The 17,884-nt window shown below is 55.3% G+C and overlaps 9 non-coding genes across 9 annotated transcripts; all 9 read left to right on the forward strand.

The window, feature by feature from the left end:
- Positions 1-1,708: 1,708 nt before the first annotated feature.
- LOC138512112 (U6 spliceosomal RNA) lies at positions 1,709-1,815 on the forward strand. The gene has a single exon (XR_011280979.1). It is a non-coding gene; the product is annotated as a U6 spliceosomal RNA (small nuclear RNA).
- Positions 1,816-3,558: 1,743 nt separating this feature from the next.
- LOC138512113 (U6 spliceosomal RNA) lies at positions 3,559-3,665 on the forward strand. Its single transcript, XR_011280980.1, has one exon. It is a non-coding gene; the product is annotated as a U6 spliceosomal RNA (small nuclear RNA).
- Positions 3,666-5,413: 1,748 nt separating this feature from the next.
- LOC138512114 (U6 spliceosomal RNA) lies at positions 5,414-5,520 on the forward strand. Its single transcript, XR_011280981.1, has one exon. It is a non-coding gene; the product is annotated as a U6 spliceosomal RNA (small nuclear RNA).
- A 1,749-nt stretch (positions 5,521-7,269) lies between these two features.
- LOC138512115 (U6 spliceosomal RNA) lies at positions 7,270-7,376 on the forward strand. The gene has a single exon (XR_011280982.1). It is a non-coding gene; the product is annotated as a U6 spliceosomal RNA (small nuclear RNA).
- A 1,749-nt stretch (positions 7,377-9,125) lies between these two features.
- On the forward strand, positions 9,126-9,232 carry LOC138512117 (U6 spliceosomal RNA). The gene has a single exon (XR_011280983.1). It is a non-coding gene; the product is annotated as a U6 spliceosomal RNA (small nuclear RNA).
- A 1,733-nt stretch (positions 9,233-10,965) lies between these two features.
- On the forward strand, positions 10,966-11,072 carry LOC138512118 (U6 spliceosomal RNA). The gene has a single exon (XR_011280984.1). It is a non-coding gene; the product is annotated as a U6 spliceosomal RNA (small nuclear RNA).
- Positions 11,073-12,806: 1,734 nt separating this feature from the next.
- Positions 12,807-12,913, forward strand: LOC138512119 (U6 spliceosomal RNA). The gene has a single exon (XR_011280985.1). It is a non-coding gene; the product is annotated as a U6 spliceosomal RNA (small nuclear RNA).
- Positions 12,914-14,652: 1,739 nt separating this feature from the next.
- Positions 14,653-14,759, forward strand: LOC138512120 (U6 spliceosomal RNA). The gene has a single exon (XR_011280986.1). It is a non-coding gene; the product is annotated as a U6 spliceosomal RNA (small nuclear RNA).
- Positions 14,760-16,507: 1,748 nt separating this feature from the next.
- LOC138512121 (U6 spliceosomal RNA) lies at positions 16,508-16,614 on the forward strand. Its single transcript, XR_011280987.1, has one exon. It is a non-coding gene; the product is annotated as a U6 spliceosomal RNA (small nuclear RNA).
- Positions 16,615-17,884: the final 1,270 nt, after the last annotated feature.

A 17,884-nucleotide genomic window follows, 5' to 3' on the forward strand; every position in this document is an offset into this window, starting at 1 on the left:
GAATAAAAGGGGCCCCGCTCCCGTGCTGGTCTTGTGCTTGCTCGCTGCCGCGGAAGCCCTTCCCGTTTCTCTTGATCCTCTCTGTGCTGTGCTGCACCGAGAGCGGCTGCCTTGTCCTCTGCTGGCTGCTCATTTCTATATAGCGCTTTCTATATGATCCGCCTCTAGGGGCTCATGGCAAAGAGCGCACAGCCCCTCAAGCTTCACTGCTTCTAGGCCCTACTCTTCATGAGAGCTGGCTGCCTCTAGGTGTGTGATCTCTTTACCCACTTGTGCATTCTTTGCTCAGTGTCATTCGCCAACTGCTCCTTTAAAGCAAGCGAGGGGTGGCAGGGTCTGAAAGGCAGCAGATAGCACGAGAGAGAGTGTGCGTGCGTGCGTGTGTCTGTGTGTATGCAAATCACCAGTCAGCCAGGGCCTGCTGGGAGCCCATTCCGCCAGGCCCACCGGCTTTTGGACAGCTCCCAGATGGTTGGAGAAGGACCAGGCTGGGTTAGGCCACGAAGCAGAGGCTGAGCCGTTCCCTGGTGCGCTTTCTGGAAATGTCTCCCTCATTTGGAAATGTGCCCCTCAGTTGCTGAGGTCCCGAGAAGGCTCGCCTGCGGCGCTCACAGAGAGGTCTCTGGCCGATCGTGGCCGATCAGGGACGTGAAGGGCTGCCCTGGGACTGTGTCCAACACAAGCCAACCCCCACCCATTGAAGGACAGGACGCACACATGCATAGAAATCATCTGCTGCTTGTTAGGGCCTTCTGGAGGGACCCCTACTGGTGGTGCTTCGAGATGGCGCCTGGTGTTTCCTTGCTGTGCAACCGGGCCCGCCCCACATAAAATCAAAAGTCTATTGCGAGCAGTGAAGGCCAAGGGAATTTAAATGTAATTCAAAGAAACAAAGCACAGAGTTGGGAGCCCAGCCGGATGGCAGTGGAACCCACAACCTTCTGACTCCTAGTCAGGCGCCTTATCCATTGCACCACTGGCCCCCATACCCCTGGTGCCCTCCGTTAGCTCCTAGTGCTGTTCTTCAAGGTGCCTTTCTGAAGCAGGAGCCACTGCAATGCCTGCTGTCCTGATTTTGTAACACACAAGGCTCACGTCCTGGCACAGTTGATAAAAGCAGGCGACAGGCAGCCAATACCTGTTGTAAGAGGCTTCCTGGCCCTACCAAAGGAAAGCAGACCCGGCGGGACTTTGAAGCCACCGTCGCTGAAGCCAGCAGCCAAACGTAAACTTACATCGGTTTGAAAATGCATCTCTGGCTTGAAGGCGGGGGCAGCAGCAATCCGGGGCTCTCGGGGGTCCGCGCACTAGGCCGCTGCCTCACCTTGCCTATCCTGGAATTCAACAGGGCCCCCCCCAAGCAAACCCTCACAGGCCCTCTGGCTTTTCTCTGGCTTGTGGGACTATTGTGATGCGTCCAGGCACACAGCACCCATCACCCAGGCATTATGACGGGAGGTGCCACTTTGCATGCAGCCTGGACCATGATCCTTTCTTCCTGCATTGCAATAGCCAAGCACACGGAACCTTTCCTTTTGGGCCAAACCAGCAGCGAGGAAGCTTGGGTCGTTGGTCTTTGCCTCTTGGTTCCATACCGGCCCCAGAACCAAACAGTTTCTTGCCAAAGTTAGAGCATAACAAGTCAACCTAGGTCAATAGGCAGCCGATGCGCTGGCTTTTATACACTGGCCAGTTCAGCCCCAAGTGTGTGCTCGCTTCGGCAGCACATATACTAAAATTGGAACGATACAGAGAAGATTAGCATGGCCCCTGCGCAAGGATGACACGCAAATTCGTGAAGCGTTCCATATTTTTAGACACGTGCGTGCCAGGAGAGAAATACCTTTTATTGACAGAATAAAAGGGGCCCCGCTCCCGTGCTGGTCTTGTGCTTGCTCGCTGCCGCGGAAGCCCTTCCCGTTTCTCTTGATCCTCTCTGTGCTGCACCAAGAGCGGCTGCCTTGTCCTCTGCTGGCTGCTCATTTCTATATAGCGCTTTCTATATGATCCGCCTCTAGGGGCTCATGGCAAAGAGCGCACAGCCCCTCAAGCTTCACTGCTTCTAGGCCCTACTCTTCATGAGAGCTGGCTGCCTCTAGGTGTGTGATCTCTTTACCCACTTGTGCATTCTTTGCTCAGTGTCATTCGCCAACTGCTCCTTTAAAGCAAGCGAGGGGTGGCAGGGTCTGAAAGGCAGCAGATAGCACGAGAGAGAGTGTGCGTGCGTGCGTGTGTCTGTGTGTATGCAAATCACCAGTCAGCCAGGGCCTGCTGGGAGCCCATTCCGCCAGGCCCACCGGCTTTTGGACAGCTCCCAGATGGTTGGAGAAGGACCAGGCTGGGTTAGGCCACGAAGCAGAGGCTGAGCCGTTCCCTGGTGCGCTTTCTGGAAATGTCTCCCTCATTTGGAAATGTGCCCCTCAGTTGCTGAGGTCCCGAGAAGGCTCGCCTGCGGCGCTCACAGAGAGGTCTCTGGCCGATCGTGGCCGATCAGGGACGTGAAGGGCTGCCCTGGGACTGTGTCCAACACAAGCCAACCCCCACCCATTGAAGGACAGGACGCACACATGCATAGAAATCATCTGCTGCTTGTTGGGGCCTTCTGGAGGGACCCCTACTGGTGGTGCTTCGAGATGGCGCCTGGTGTTTCCTTGCTGTGCAACCGGGCCCGCCCCACATAAAATCAAAAGTCTATTGCGAGCAGTGAAGGCCAAGGGAATTTAAATGTAATTCAAAGAAACAAAGCACAGAGTTGGGAGCCCAGCCGGATGGCAGTGGAACCCACAACCTTCTGACTCCTAGTCAGGCGCCTTATCCATTGCACCACTGGCCCCCATACCCCTGGTGCCCTCCGTTAGCTCCTAGTGCTGTTCTTCAAGGTGCCTTTCTGAAGCAGGAGCCACTGCAATGCCTGCTGTCCTGATTTTGTAACACACAAGGCTCACGTCCTGGCACAGTTGATAAAAGCAGGCGACAGGCAGCCAATACCTGTTGTAAGAGGCTTCCTGGCCCTACCAAAGGAAAGCAGACCCGGCGGGACTTTGAAGCCACCGTCGCTGAAGCAAGCAGCCAAACGTAAACTTACATCGGTTTGAAAATGCATCTCTGGCTTGAAGGCGGGGGCAGCAGCAATCCGGGGCTCTCGGGGGTCCGCGCACTAGGCCGCTGCCTCACCCTGCCTATCCTGGAATTCAACAGGGCCCCCCCCAAGCAAACACTCACAGGCCCTCTGGCTTTTCTCTGGCTTGTGGGACTATTGTGATGCGTCCAGGCACACAGCACCCATCACCCAGGCATTATGACGGGAGGTGCCACTTTGCATGCAGCCTGGACCATGATCCTTTCTTCCTGCATTGCAATAGCCAAGCACACGGAACCTTTCCTTTTGGGCCAAACCAGCAGCGAGGAAGCTTGGGTCGTTGGTCTTTGCCTCTTGGTTCCATACCGGCCCCAGAACCAAACAGTTTCTTGCCAAAGTTAGAGCATAACAAGTCAACCTAGGTCAATAGGCAGCCGATGCGCTGGCTTTTATACACTGGCCAGTTCAGCCCCAAGTGTGTGCTCGCTTCGGCAGCACATATACTAAAATTGGAACGATACAGAGAAGATTAGCATGGCCCCTGCGCAAGGATGACACGCAAATTCGTGAAGCGTTCCATATTTTTAGACACGTGCGTGCCAGGAGAGAAATACCTTTTATTGACAGAATAAAAGGGGCCCCGCTCCCGTGCTGGTCTTGTGCTTGCTCGCTGCCGCGGAAGCCCTTCCCGTTTCTCTTGATCCTCTCTGTGCTGTGCTGCACCGAGAGCGGCTGCCTTGTCCTCTGCTGGCTGCTCATTTCTATATAGCGCTTTCTATATGATCCGCCTCTAGGGGCTCATGGCAAAGAGCGCACAGCCCCTCAAGCTTCACTGCTTCTAGGCCCTACTCTTCATGAGAGCTGGCTGCCTCTAGGTGTGTGATCTCTTTACCCACTTGTGCATTCTTTGCTCAGTGTCATTCGCCAACTGCTCCTTTAAAGCAAGCGAGGGGTGGCAGGGTCTGAAAGGCAGCAGATAGCACGAGAGAGAGTGTGCGTGCGTGCGTGTGTCTGTGTGTATGCAAATCACCAGTCAGCCAGGGCCTGCTGGGAGCCCATTCCGCCAGGCCCACCGGCTTTTGGACAGCTCCCAGATGGTTGGAGAAGGACCAGGCTGGGTTAGGCCACGAAGCAGAGGCTGAGCCGTTCCCTGGTGCGCTTTCTGGAAATGTCTCCCTCATTTGGAAATGTGCCCCTCAGTTGCTGAGGTCCCGAGAAGGCTCGCCTGCGGCGCTCACAGAGAGGTCTCTGGCCGATCGTGGCCGATCAGGGACGTGAAGGGCTGCCCTGGGACTGTGTCCAACACAAGCCAACCCCCACCCATTGAAGGACAGGACGCACACATGCATAGAAATCATCTGCTGCTTGTTAGGGCCTTCTGGAGGGACCCCTACTGGTGGTGCTTCGAGATGGCGCCTGGTGTTTCCTTGCTGTGCAACCGGGCCCGCCCCACATAAAATCAAAAGTCTATTGCGAGCAGTGAAGGCCAAGGGAATTTAAATGTAATTCAAAGAAACAAAGCACAGAGTTGGGAGCCCAGCCGGATGGCAGTGGAACCCACAACCTTCTGACTCCTAGTCAGGCGCCTTATCCATTGCACCACTGGCCCCCATACCCCTGGTGCCCTCCGTTAGCTCCTAGTGCTGTTCTTCAAGGTGCCTTTCTGAAGCAGGAGCCACTGCAATGCCTGCTGTCCTGATTTTGTAACACACAAGGCTCACGTCCTGGCACAGTTGATAAAAGCAGGCGACAGGCAGCCAATACCTGTTGTAAGAGGCTTCCTGGCCCTACCAAAGGAAAGCAGACCCGGCGGGACTTTGAAGCCACCGTCGCTGAAGCCAGCAGCCAAACGTAAACTTACATCGGTTTGAAAATGCATCTCTGGCTTGAAGGCGGGGGCAGCAGCAATCCGGGGCTCTCGGGGGTCCGCGCACTAGGCCGCTGCCTCACCTTGCCTATCCTGGAACTCAACAGGGCCCCCCCCAAGCAAACCCTCACAGGCCCTCTGGCTTTTCTCTGGCTTGTGGGACTATTGTGATGCGTCCAGACACACAGCACCCATCACCCAGGCATTATGACGGGAGGTGCCACTTTGCATGCAGCCTGGACCATGATCCTTTCTTCCTGCATTGCAATAGCCAAGCACACGGAACCTTTCCTTTTGGGCCAAACCAGCAGCGAGGAAGCTTGGGTCGTTGGTCTTTGCCTCTTGGTTCCATACCGGCCCCAGAACCAAACAGTTTCTTGCCAAAGTTAGAGCATAACAAGTCAACCTAGGTCAATAGGCAGCCGATGCGCTGGCTTTTATACACTGGCCAGTTCAGCCCCAAGTGTGTGCTCGCTTCGGCAGCACATATACTAAAATTGGAACGATACAGAGAAGATTAGCATGGCCCCTGCGCAAGGATGACACGCAAATTCGTGAAGCGTTCCATATTTTTAGACACGTGCGTGCCAGGAGAGAAATACCTTTTATTGACAGAATAAAAGGGGCCCCGCTCCCGTGCTGGTCTTGTGCTTGCTCGCTGCCGCGGAAGCCCTTCCCGTTTCTCTTGATCCTCTCTGTGCTGTGCTGCACCGAGAGCGGCTGCCTTGTCCTCTGCTGGCTGCTCATTTCTATATAGCGCTTTCTATATGATCCGCCTCTAGGGGCTCATGGCAAAGAGCGCACAGCCCCTCAAGCTTCACTGCTTCTAGGCCCTACTCTTCATGAGAGCTGGCTGCCTCTAGGTGTGTGATCTCTTTACCCACTTGTGCATTCTTTGCTCAGTGTCATTCGCCAACTGCTCCTTTAAAGCAAGCGAGGGGTGGCAGGGTCTGAAAGGCAGCAGATAGCACGAGAGAGAGTGTGCGTGCGTGCGTGTGTCTGTGTGTATGCAAATCACCAGTCAGCCAGGGCCTGCTGGGAGCCCATTCCGCCAGGCCCACCGGCTTTTGGACAGCTCCCAGATGGTTGGAGAAGGACCAGGCTGGGTTAGGCCACGAAGCAGAGGCCGAGCCGTTCCCTGGTGCGCTTTCTGGAAATGTCTCCCTCATTTGGAAATGTGCCCCTCAGTTGCTGAGGTCCCGAGAAGGCTCGCCTGCGGCGCTCACCAGAGAGGTCTCTGGCCGATCGTGGCCGATCAGGGACGTGAAGGGCTGCCCTGGGACTGTGTCCAACACAAGCCAACCCCCACCCATTGAAGGACAGGACGCACACATGCATAGAAATCATCTGCTGCTTGTTGGGGCCTTCTGGAGGGACCCCTACTGGTGGTGCTTCGAGATGGCGCCTGGTGTTTCCTTGCTGTGCAACCGGGCCCGCCCCACATAAAATCAAAAGTCTATTGCGAGCAGTGAAGGCCAAGGGAATTTAAATGTAATTCAAAGAAACAAAGCACAGAGTTGGGAGCCCAGCCGGATGGCAGTGGAACCCACAACCTTCTGACTCCTAGTCAGGCGCCTTATCCATTGCACCACTGGCCCCCATACCCCTGGTGCCCTCCGTTAGCTCCTAGTGCTGTTCTTCAAGGTGCCTTTCTGAAGCAGGAGCCACTGCAATGCCTGCTGTCCTGATTTTGTAACACACAAGGCTCACGTCCTGGCACAGTTGATAAAAGCAGGCGACAGGCAGCCAATACCTGTTGTAAGAGGCTTCCTGGCCCTACCAAAGGAAAGCAGACCCGGCGGGACTTTGAAGCCACCGTCGCTGAAGCCAGCAGCCAAACGTAAACTTACATCGGTTTGAAAATGCATCTCTGGCTTGAAGGCGGGGGCAGCAGCAATCCGGGGCTCTCGGGGGTCCGCGCACTAGGCCGCTGCCTCACCTTGCCTATCCTGGAATTCAACAGGGCCCCCCCCAAGCAAACCCTCACAGGCCCTCTGGCTTTTCTCTGGCTTGTGGGACTATTGTGATGCGTCCAGGCACACAGCACCCATCACCCAGGCATTATGACGGGAGGTGCCACTTTGCATGCAGCCTGGACCATGATCCTTTCTTCCTGCATTGCAATAGCCAAGCACACGGAACCTTTCCTTTTGGGCCAAACCAGCAGCGAGGAAGCTTGGGTCGTTGGTCTTTGCCTCTTGGTTCCATACCGGCCCCAGAACCAAACAGTTTCTTGCCAAAGTTAGAGCATAACAAGTCAACCTAGGTCAATAGGCAGCCGATGCGCTGGCTTTTATACACTGGCCAGTTCAGCCCCAAGTGTGTGCTCGCTTCGGCAGCACATATACTAAAATTGGAACGATACAGAGAAGATTAGCATGGCCCCTGCGCAAGGATGACACGCAAATTCGTGAAGCGTTCCATATTTTTAGACACGTGCGTGCCAGGAGAGAAATACCTTTTATTGACAGAATAAAAGGGGCCCCGCTCCCGTGCTGGTCTTGTGCTTGCTCGCTGCCGCGGAAGCCCTTCCCGTTTCTCTTGATCCTCTCTGTGCTGTGCTGCACCGAGAGCGGCTGCCTTGTCCTCTGCTGGCTGCTCATTTCTATATAGCGCTTTCTATATGATCCGCCTCTAGGGGCTCATGGCAAAGAGCGCACAGCCCCTCAAGCTTCACTGCTTCTAGGCCCTACTCTTCATGAGAGCTGGCTGCCTCTAGGTGTGTGATCTCTTTACCCACTTGTGCATTCTTTGCTCAGTGTCATTCGCCAACTGCTCCTTTAAAGCAAGCGAGGGGTGGCAGGGTCTGAAAGGCAGCAGATAGCACGAGAGAGAGTGTGCGTGCGTGCGTGTGTCTGTGTGTATGCAAATCACCAGTCAGCCAGGGCCTGCTGGGAGCCCATTCCGCCAGGCCCACCGGCTTTTGGACAGCTCCCAGATGGTTGGAGAAGGACCAGGCTGGGTTAGGCCACGAAGCAGAGGCCGAGCCGTTCCCTGGTGCGCTTTCTGGAAATGTCTCCCTCATTTGGAAATGTGCCCCTCAGTTGCTGAGGTCCCGAGAAGGCTCGCCTGCGGCGCTCACCAGAGAGGTTTCTGGCCGATCGTGGCCGATCAGGGACGTGAAGGGCTGCCCTGGGACTGTGTCCAACACAAGCCAACCCCCACCCATTGAAGGACAGGACGCACACATGCATAGAAATCATCTGCTGCTTGTTGGGGCCTTCTGGAGGGACCCCTGCTGGTGGTGCTTCAAGATGGCGCCTGGTGTTTCCTTGCTGTGCAACCGGGCCCGCCCCACATAAAATCAAAAGTCTATTGCGAGCAGTGAAGGCCAAGGGAATTTAAATGTAATTCAAAGAAACAAAGCACAGAGTTGGGAGCCCAGCCGGATGGCAGTGGAACCCACAACCTTCTGACTCCTAGTCAGGCGCCTTATCCATTGCACCACTGGCCCCCATACCCCTGGTGCCCTCCGTTAGCTCCTAGTGCTGTTCTTCAAGGTGCCTTTCTGAAGCAGGAGCCACTGCAATGCCTGCTGTCCTGATTTTGTAACACACAAGGCTCACGTCCTGGCACAGTTGATAAAAGCAGGCGACAGGCAGCCAATACCTGTTGTAAGAGGCTTCCTGGCCCTACCAAAGGAAAGCAGACCCGGCGGGACTTTGAAGCCACCGTCGCTGAAGCCAGCAGCCAAACGTAAACTTACATCGGTTTGAAAATGCATCTCTGGCTTGAAGGCGGGGGCAGCAGCAATCCGGGGCTCTCGGGGGTCCGCGCACTAGGCCGCTGCCTCACCTTGCCTTATCCTGGAACTCAACAGTGCCCCCCCAAGCAAACCCTCACAGGCCCTCTGGCTTTTCTCTGGCTTGTGGGACTATTGTGATGCGTCCAGGCACACAGCACCCATCACCCAGGCATTATGACGGGAGGTGCCACTTTGCATGCAGCCTGGACCATGATCCTTTCTTCCTGCATTGCAATAGCCAAGCACACGGAACCTTTCCTTTTGGGCCAAACCAGCAGCGAGGAAGCTTGGGTCGTTGGTCTTTGCCTCTTGCTTTCATCCCGGCCCCAGAACCAAATAGTTTCTTGCCAAAGTTAGAGCATAACAAGTCAACCTAGGTCAAGAGGCAGCCGATGCGCTGGCTTTTATACACTGGCCAGTTCAGCCCCAAGTGTGTGCTCGCTTCGGCAGCACATATACTAAAATTGGAACGATACAGAGAAGATTAGCATGGCCCCTGCGCAAGGATGACACGCAAATTCGTGAAGCGTTCCATATTTTTAGACACGTGCGTGCCAGGAGAGAAATACCTTTTATTGACAGAATAAAAGGGGCCCCGCTCCCGTGCTGGTCTTGTGCTTGCTCGCTGCCGCGGAAGCCCTTCCCGTTTCTCTTGATCCTCTCTGTGCTGTGCTGCACCGAGAGCGGCTGCCTTGTCCTCTGCTGGCTGCTCATTTCGATATAGCGCTTTCTATATGACCCGCCTCTAGGGGCTCATGGCAAAGAGCGCACAGCCCCTCAAGCTTCACTGCTTCTAGGCCCTACTCTTCATGAGAGCTGGCTGCCTCTAGGTGTGTGATCTCTTTACCCACTTGTGCATTCTTTGCTCAGTGTCATTCGCCAACTGCTCCTTTAAAGCAAGCAGGGGTGGCAGGGTCTGAAAGGCAGCAGATAGCACGAGAGAGAGTGTGCGTGCGTGTGTCTGTGTGTATGCAAATCACCAGTCAGCCAGGGCCTGCTGGGAGCCCATTCCGCTTGGCCCACCGGCTTTTGGACAGCTCCCAGATGGTTGGATAAGGACCAGGCTGGGCTGGGCCACGGAGCAGAGGCCGAGCCGTTCCCTGGTGCGCTTTCTGGAAATGTCTCCCTCATTTGGAAATGTGCCCCTCAGTTGCTGAGGTCCCGAGAAGGCTCACCTGGGGCGCTCATAGAGAGGTCTCTGGCCGATCAGGGACGTGAAGGGCTGCCCTGGGACTGTGTCCAACACAAGCCAACCCCCACCCATTGAAGGACAGGACGCACACATGCATAGAAATCATCTGCTGCTTGTTGGGGCCTTCTGGAGGGACCCCTGCTGGTGGTGCTTCAAGATGGCGCCTGGTGTTTCCTTGCTGTGCAACCGGGCCCGCCCCACATAAAATCAAAAGTCTATTGCGAGCAGTGAAGGCCAAGGGAATTTAAATGTAATTCAAAGAAACAAAGCACAGAGTTGGGAGCCCAGCCGGATGGCAGTGGAACCCACAACCTTCTGACTCCTAGTCAGGCGCCTTAACCATTGCACCACTGGCCCCCATACCCCTGGTGCCCTCCGTTAGCTCCTAGTGCTGTTCTTCAAGGTGCCTTTCTGAAGCAGGAACCACTGCAATGCCTGCTGTCCTGATTTTGTAACACACAAGGCTCACGTCCTGGCACAGTTGATAAAAGCAGGCGACAGGCAGCCAATACCTGTTGTAAGAGGCTTCCTGGCCCTACCAAAGGAAAGCAGACCCGGCGGGACTTTGAAGCCACCGTCGCTGAAGCCAGCAGCCAAACGTAAACTTACATCGGTTTGAAAATGCATCTCTGGCTTGAAGGCGGGGGCAGCAGCAATCCGGGGCTCTCGGGGGTCCGCGCACTAGGCCGCTGCCTCACCTTGCCTATCCTGGAATTCAACAGGGCCCCCCCCAAGCAAACCCTCACAGGCCCTCTGGCTTTTCTCTGGCTTGTGGGACTATTGTGATGCGTCCAGGCACACAGCACCCATCACCCAGGCATTATGACGGGAGGTGCCACTTTGCATGCAGCCTGGACCATGATCCTTTCTTCCTGCATTGCAATAGCCAAGCACACGGAACCTTTCCTTTTGGGCCAAACCAGCAGCGAGGAAGCTTGGGTCGTTGGTCTTTGCCTCTTGGTTCCATACCGGCCCCAGAACCAAACAGTTTCTTGCCAAAGTTAGAGCATAACAAGTCAACCTAGGTCAATAGGCAGCCGATGCGCTGGCTTTTATACACTGGCCAGTTCAGCCCCAAGTGTGTGCTCGCTTCGGCAGCACATATACTAAAATTGGAACGATACAGAGAAGATTAGCATGGCCCCTGCGCAAGGATGACACGCAAATTCGTGAAGCGTTCCATATTTTTAGACACGTGCGTGCCAGGAGAGAAATACCTTTTATTGACAGAATAAAAGGGGCCCCGCTCCCGTGCTGGTCTTGTGCTTGCTCGCTGCCGCGGAAGCCCTTCCCGTTTCTCTTGATCCTCTCTGTGCTGTGCTGCACCGAGAGCGGCTGCCTTGTCCTCTGCTGGCTGCTCATTTCTATATAGCGCTTTCTATATGATCCGCCTCTAGGGGCTCATGGCAAAGAGCGCACAGCCCCTCAAGCTTCACTGCTTCTAGGCCCTACTCTTCATGAGAGCTGGCTGCCTCTAGGTATGTGATCTCTTTACCCACTTGTGCATTCTTTGCTCAGTGTCATTCGCCAACTGCTCCTTTAAAGCAAGCAGGGGTGGCAGGGTCTGAAAGGCAGCAGATAGCACGAGAGAGAGTGTGCGTGCGTGTGTCTGTGTGTATGCAAATCACCAGTCAGCCAGGGCCTGCTGGGAGCCCATTCCGCCAGGCCCACCGGCTTTTGGACAGCTCCCAGATGGTTGGAGAAGGACCAGGCTGGGTTGGGCCACGGAGCAGAGGCCGAGCCGTTCCCTGGTGCGCTTTCTGGAAATGTCTCCCTCATTTGGAAATGTGCCCCTCAGTTGCTGAGGTCCCGAGAAGGCTCGCCTGCGGCGCTCACAGAGAGGTCTCTGGCCGATCAGGGACGTGAAGGGCTGCCCTGGGACTGTGTCCAACACAAGCCAACCCCCACCCATTGAAGGACAGGACGCACACATGCATAGAAATCATCTGCTGCTTGTTGGGGCCTTCTGGAGGGACCCCTACTGGTGGTGCTTCGAGATGGCGCCTGGTGTTTCCTTGCTGTGCAACCGGGCCCGCCCCACATAAAATCAAAAGTCTATTGCGAGCAGTGAAGGCCAAGGGAATTTAAATGTAATTCAAAGAAACAAAGCACAGAGTTGGGAGCCCAGCCGGATGGCAGTGGAACCCACAACCTTCTGACTCCTAGTCAGGCGCCTTATCCATTGCACCACTGGCCCCCATACCCCTGGTGCCCTCCGTTAGCTCCTAGTGCTGTTCTTCAAGGTGCCTTTCTGAAGCAGGAGCCACTGCAATGCCTGCTGTCCTGATTTTGTAACACACAAGGCTCACGTCCTGGCACAGTTGATAAAAGCAGGCGACAGGCAGCCAATACCTGTTGTAAGAGGCTTCCTGGCCCTACCAAAGGAAAGCAGACCCGGCGGGACTTTGAAGCCACCGTCGCTGAAGCCAGCAGCCAAACGTAAACTTACATCGGTTTGAAAATGCATCTCTGGCTTGAAGGCGGGGGCAGCAGCAATCCGGGGCTCTCGGGGGTCCGCGCACTAGGCCGCTGCCTCACCTTGCCTATCCTGGAATTCAACAGGCCCCCCCCCCAAGCAAACCCTCACAGGCCCTCTGGCTTTTCTCTGGCTTGTGGGACTATTGTGATGCGTCCAGGCACACAGCACCCATCACCCAGGCATTATGACGGGAGGTGCCACTTTGCATGCAGCCTGGACCATGATCCTTTCTTCCTGCATTGCAATAGCCAAGCACACGGAACCTTTCCTTTTGGGCCAAACCAGCAGCGAGGAAGCTTGGGTCGTTGGTCTTTGCCTCTTGGTTCCATACCGGCCCCAGAACCAAACAGTTTCTTGCCAAAGTTAGAGCATAACAAGTCAACCTAGGTCAATAGGCAGCCGATGCGCTGGCTTTAATACACTGGCCAGTTCAGCCCCAAGTGTGTGCTCGCTTCGGCAGCACATATACTAAAATTGGAACGATACAGAGAAGATTAGCATGGCCCCTGCGCAAGGATGACACGCAAATTCGTGAAGCGTTCCATATTTTTAGACACGTGCGTGCCAGGAGAGAAATACCTTTTATTGACAGAATAAAAGGGGCCCCGCTCCCGTGCTGGTCTTGTGCTTGCTCGCTGCCGCGGAAGCCCTTCCCGTTTCTCTTGATCCTCTCTGTGCTGTGCTGCACCGAGAGCGGCTGCCTTGTCCTCTGCTGGCTGCTCATTTCTATATAGCGCTTTCTATATGATCCGCCTCTAGGGGCTCATGGCAAAGAGCGCACAGCCCCTCAAGCTTCACTGCTTCTAGGCCCTACTCTTCATGAGAGCTGGCTGCCTCTAGGTGTGTGATCTCTTTACCCACTTGTGCATTCTTTGCTCAGTGTCATTCGCCAACTGCTCCTTTAAAGCAAGCGAGGGGTGGCAGGGTCTGAAAGGCAGCAGATAGCACGAGAGAGAGTGTGCGTGCGTGCGTGTGTCTGTGTGTATGCAAATCACCAGTCAGCCAGGGCCTGCTGGGAGCCCATTCCGCCAGGCCCACCGGCTTTTGGACAGCTCCCAGATGGTTGGAGAAGGACCAGGCTGGGTTAGGCCACGAAGCAGAGGCTGAGCCGTTCCCTGGTGCGCTTTCTGGAAATGTCTCCCTCATTTGGAAATGTGCCCCTCAGTTGCTGAGGTCCCGAGAAGGCTCGCCTGCGGCGCTCACCAGAGAGGTCTCTGGCCGATCAGGGACGTGAAGGGCTGCCCTGGGACTGTGTCCAACACAAGCCAACCCCCACCCATTGAAGGACAGGACGCACACATGCATAGAAATCATCTGCTGCTTGTTGGGGCCTTCTGGAGGGACCCCTACTGGTGGTGCTTCGAGATGGCGCCTGGTGTTTCCTTGCTGTGCAACCGGGCCCGCCCCACATAAAATCAAAAGTCTATTGCGAGCAGTGAAGGCCAAGGGAATTTAAATGTAATTCAAAGAAACAAAGCACAGAGTTGGGAGCCCAGCCGGATGGCAGTGGAACCCACAACCTTCTGACTCCTAGTCAGGCGCCTTATCCATTGCACCACTGGCCCCCATACCCCTGGTGCCCTCCGTTAGCTCCTAGTGCTGTTCTTCAAGGTGCCTTTCTGAAGCAGGAGCCACTGCAATGCCTGCTGTCCTGATTTTGTAACACACAAGGCTCACGTCCTGGCACAGTTGATAAAAGCAGGCGACAGGCAGCCAATACCTGTTGTAAGAGGCTTCCTGGCCCTACCAAAGGAAAGCAGACCCGGCGGGACTTTGAAGCCACCGTCGCTGAAGCAAGCAGCCAAACGTAAACTTACATCGGTTTGAAAATGCATCTCTGGCTTGAAGGCGGGGGCAGCAGCAATCCGGGGCTCTCGGGGGTCCGCGCACTAGGCCGCTGCCTCACCCTGCCTATCCTGGAATTCAACAGGGCCCCCCCCAAGCAAACACTCACAGGCCCTCTGGCTTTTCTCTGGCTTGTGGGACTATTGTGATGCGTCCAGGCACACAGCACCCATCACCCAGGCATTATGACGGGAGGTGCCACTTTGCATGCAGCCTGGACCATGATCCTTTCTTCCTGCATTGCAATAGCCAAGCACACGGAACCTTTCCTTTTGGGCCAAACCAGCAGCGAGGAAGCTTGGGTCGTTGGTCTTTGCCTCTTGGTTCCATACCGGCCCCAGAACCAAACAGTTTCTTGCCAAAGTTAGAGCATAACAAGTCAACCTAGGTCAATAGGCAGCCGATGCGCTGGCTTTTATACACTGGCCAGTTCAGCCCCAAGTGTGTGCTCGCTTCGGCAGCACATATACTAAAATTGGAACGATACAGAGAAGATTAGCATGGCCCCTGCGCAAGGATGACACGCAAATTCGTGAAGCGTTCCATATTTTTAGACACGTGCGTGCCAGGAGAGAAATACCTTTTATTGACAGAATAAAAGGGGCCCCGCTCCCGTGCTGGTCTTGTGCTTGCTCGCTGCCGCGGAAGCCCTTCCCGTTTCTCTTGATCCTCTCTGTGCTGTGCTGCACCGAGAGCGGCTGCCTTGTCCTCTGCTGGCTGCTCATTTCTATATAGCGCTTTCTATATGATCCGCCTCTAGGGGCTCATGGCAAAGAGCGCACAGCCCCTCAAGCTTCACTGCTTCTAGGCCCTACTCTTCATGAGAGCTGGCTGCCTCTAGGTGTGTGATCTCTTTACCCACTTGTGCATTCTTTGCTCAGTGTCATTCGCCAACTGCTCCTTTAAAGCAAGCGAGGGGTGGCAGGGTCTGAAAGGCAGCAGATAGCACGAGAGAGAGTGTGCGTGCGTGCGTGTGTCTGTGTGTATGCAAATCACCAGTCAGCCAGGGCCTGCTGGGAGCCCATTCCGCCAGGCCCACCGGCTTTTGGACAGCTCCCAGATGGTTGGAGAAGGACCAGGCTGGGTTAGGCCACGAAGCAGAGGCTGAGCCGTTCCCTGGTGCGCTTTCTGGAAATGTCTCCCTCATTTGGAAATGTGCCCCTCAGTTGCTGAGGTCCCGAGAAGGCTCGCCTGCGGCGCTCACAGAGAGGTCTCTGGCCGATCGTGGCCGATCAGGGACGTGAAGGGCTGCCCTGGGACTGTGTCCAACACAAGCCAACCCCCACCCATTGAAGGACAGGACGCACACATGCATAGAAATCATCTGCTGCTTGTTAGGGCCTTCTGGAGGGACCCCTACTGGTGGTGCTTCGAGATGGCGCCTGGTGTTTCCTTGCTGTGCAACCGGGCCCGCCCCACATAAAATCAAAAGTCTATTGCGAGCAGTGAAGGCCAAGGGAATTTAAATGTAATTCAAAGAAACAAAGCACAGAGTTGGGAGCCCAGCCGGATGGCAGAGGAACCCACAACCTTCTGACTCCTAGTCAGGCGCCTTATCCATTGCACCACTGGCCCCCATACCCCTGGTGCCCTCCGTTAGCTCCTAGTGCTGTTCTTCAAGGTGCCTTTCTGAAGCAGGAGCCACTGCAATGCCTGCTGTCCTGATTTTGTAACACACAAGGCTCACGTCCTGGCACAGTTGATAAAAGCAGGCGACAGGCAGCCAATACCTGTTGTAAGAGGCTTCCTGGCCCTACCAAAGGAAAGCAGACCCGGCGGGACTTTGAAGCCACCGTCGCTGAAGCCAGCAGCCAAACGTAAACTTACATCGGTTTGAAAATGCATCTCTTGCTTGAAGGCGGGGGCAGCAGCAATCCGGGGCTCTCGGGGGTCCGCGCACTAGGCCGCTGCCTCACCTTGCCTATCCTGGAATTCAACAGGGCCCCCCCCAAGCAAACCCTCACAGGCCCTCTGGCTTTTCTCTGGCTTGTGGGACTATTGTGATGCGTCCAGGCACACAGCACCCATCACCCAGGCATTATGACGGGAGGTGCCACTTTGCATGCAGCCTGGACCATGATCCTTTCTTCCTGCATTGCAATAGCCAAGCACACGGAACCTTTCCTTTTGGGCCAAACCAGCAGCGAGGAAGCTTGGGTCGTTGGTCTTTGCCTCTTGGTTCCATACCGGCCCCAGAACCAAACAGTTTCTTGCCAAAGTTAGAGCATAACAAGTCAACCTAGGTCAATAGGCAGCCGATGCGCTGGCTTTTATACACTGGCCAGTTCAGCCCCAAGTGTGTGCTCGCTTCGGCAGCACATATACTAAAATTGGAACGATACAGAGAAGATTAGCATGGCCCCTGCGCAAGGATGACACGCAAATTCGTGAAGCGTTCCATATTTTTAGACACGTGCGTGCCAGGAGAGAAATACCTTTTATTGACAGAATAAAAGGGGCCCCGCTCCCGTGCTGGTCTTGTGCTTGCTCGCTGCCGCGGAAGCCCTTCCCGTTTCTCTTGATCCTCTCTGTGCTGTGCTGCACCGAGAGCGGCTGCCTTGTCCTCTGCTGGCTGCTCATTTCTATATAGCGCTTTCTATATGATCCGCCTCTAGGGGCTCATGGCAAAGAGCGCACAGCCCCTCAAGCTTCACTGCTTCTAGGCCCTACTCTTCATGAGAGCTGGCTGCCTCTAGGTGTGTGATCTCTTTACCCACTTGTGCATTCTTTGCTCAGTGTCATTCGCCAACTGCTCCTTTAAAGCAAGCGAGGGGTGGCAGGGTCTGAAAGGCAGCAGATAGCACGAGAGAGAGTGTGCGTGCGTGCGTGTGTCTGTGTGTATGCAAATCACCAGTCAGCCAGGGCCTGCTGGGAGCCCATTCCGCCAGGCCCACCGGCTTTTGGACAGCTCCCAGATGGTTGGAGAAGGACCAGGCTGGGTTAGGCCACGAAGCAGAGGCCGAGCCGTTCCCTGGTGCGCTTTCTGGAAATGTCTCCCTCATTTGGAAATGTGCCCCTCAGTTGCTGAGGTCCCGAGAAGGCTCGCCTGCGGCGCTCACCAGAGAGGTCTCTGGCCGATCGTGGCCGATCAGGGACGTGAAGGGCTGCCCTGGGACTGTGTCCAACACAAGCCAACCCCCACCCATTGAAGGACAGGACGCACACATGCATAGAAATCATCTGCTGCTTGTTGGGGCCTTCTGGAGGGACCCCTACTGGTGGTGCTTCGAGATGGCGCCTGGTGTTTCCTTGCTGTGCAACCGGGCCCGCCCCACATAAAATCAAAAGTCTATTGCGAGCAGTGAAGGCCAAGGGAATTTAAATGTAATTCAAAGAAACAAAGCACAGAGTTGGGAGCCCAGCCGGATGGCAGTGGAACCCACAACCTTCTGACTCCTAGTCAGGCGCCTTATCCATTGCACCACTGGCCCCCATACCCCTGGTGCCCTCCGTTAGCTCCTAGTGCTGTTCTTCAAGGTGCCTTTCTGAAGCAGGAGCCACTGCAATGCCTGCTGTCCTGATTTTGTAACACACAAGGCTCACGTCCTGGCACAGTTGATAAAAGCAGGCGACAGGCAGCCAATACCTGTTGTAAGAGGCTTCCTGGCCCTACCAAAGGAAAGCAGACCCGGCGGGACTTTGAAGCCACCGTCGCTGAAGCCAGCAGCCAAACGTAA

This window comes from Ambystoma mexicanum, chromosome 6p (assembly GCF_040938575.1).
Source record: "Ambystoma mexicanum isolate Mex_15411 chromosome 6p, UKY_AmexF1_1, whole genome shotgun sequence".
NCBI lineage: Eukaryota > Metazoa > Chordata > Amphibia > Caudata > Ambystomatidae > Ambystoma > Ambystoma mexicanum.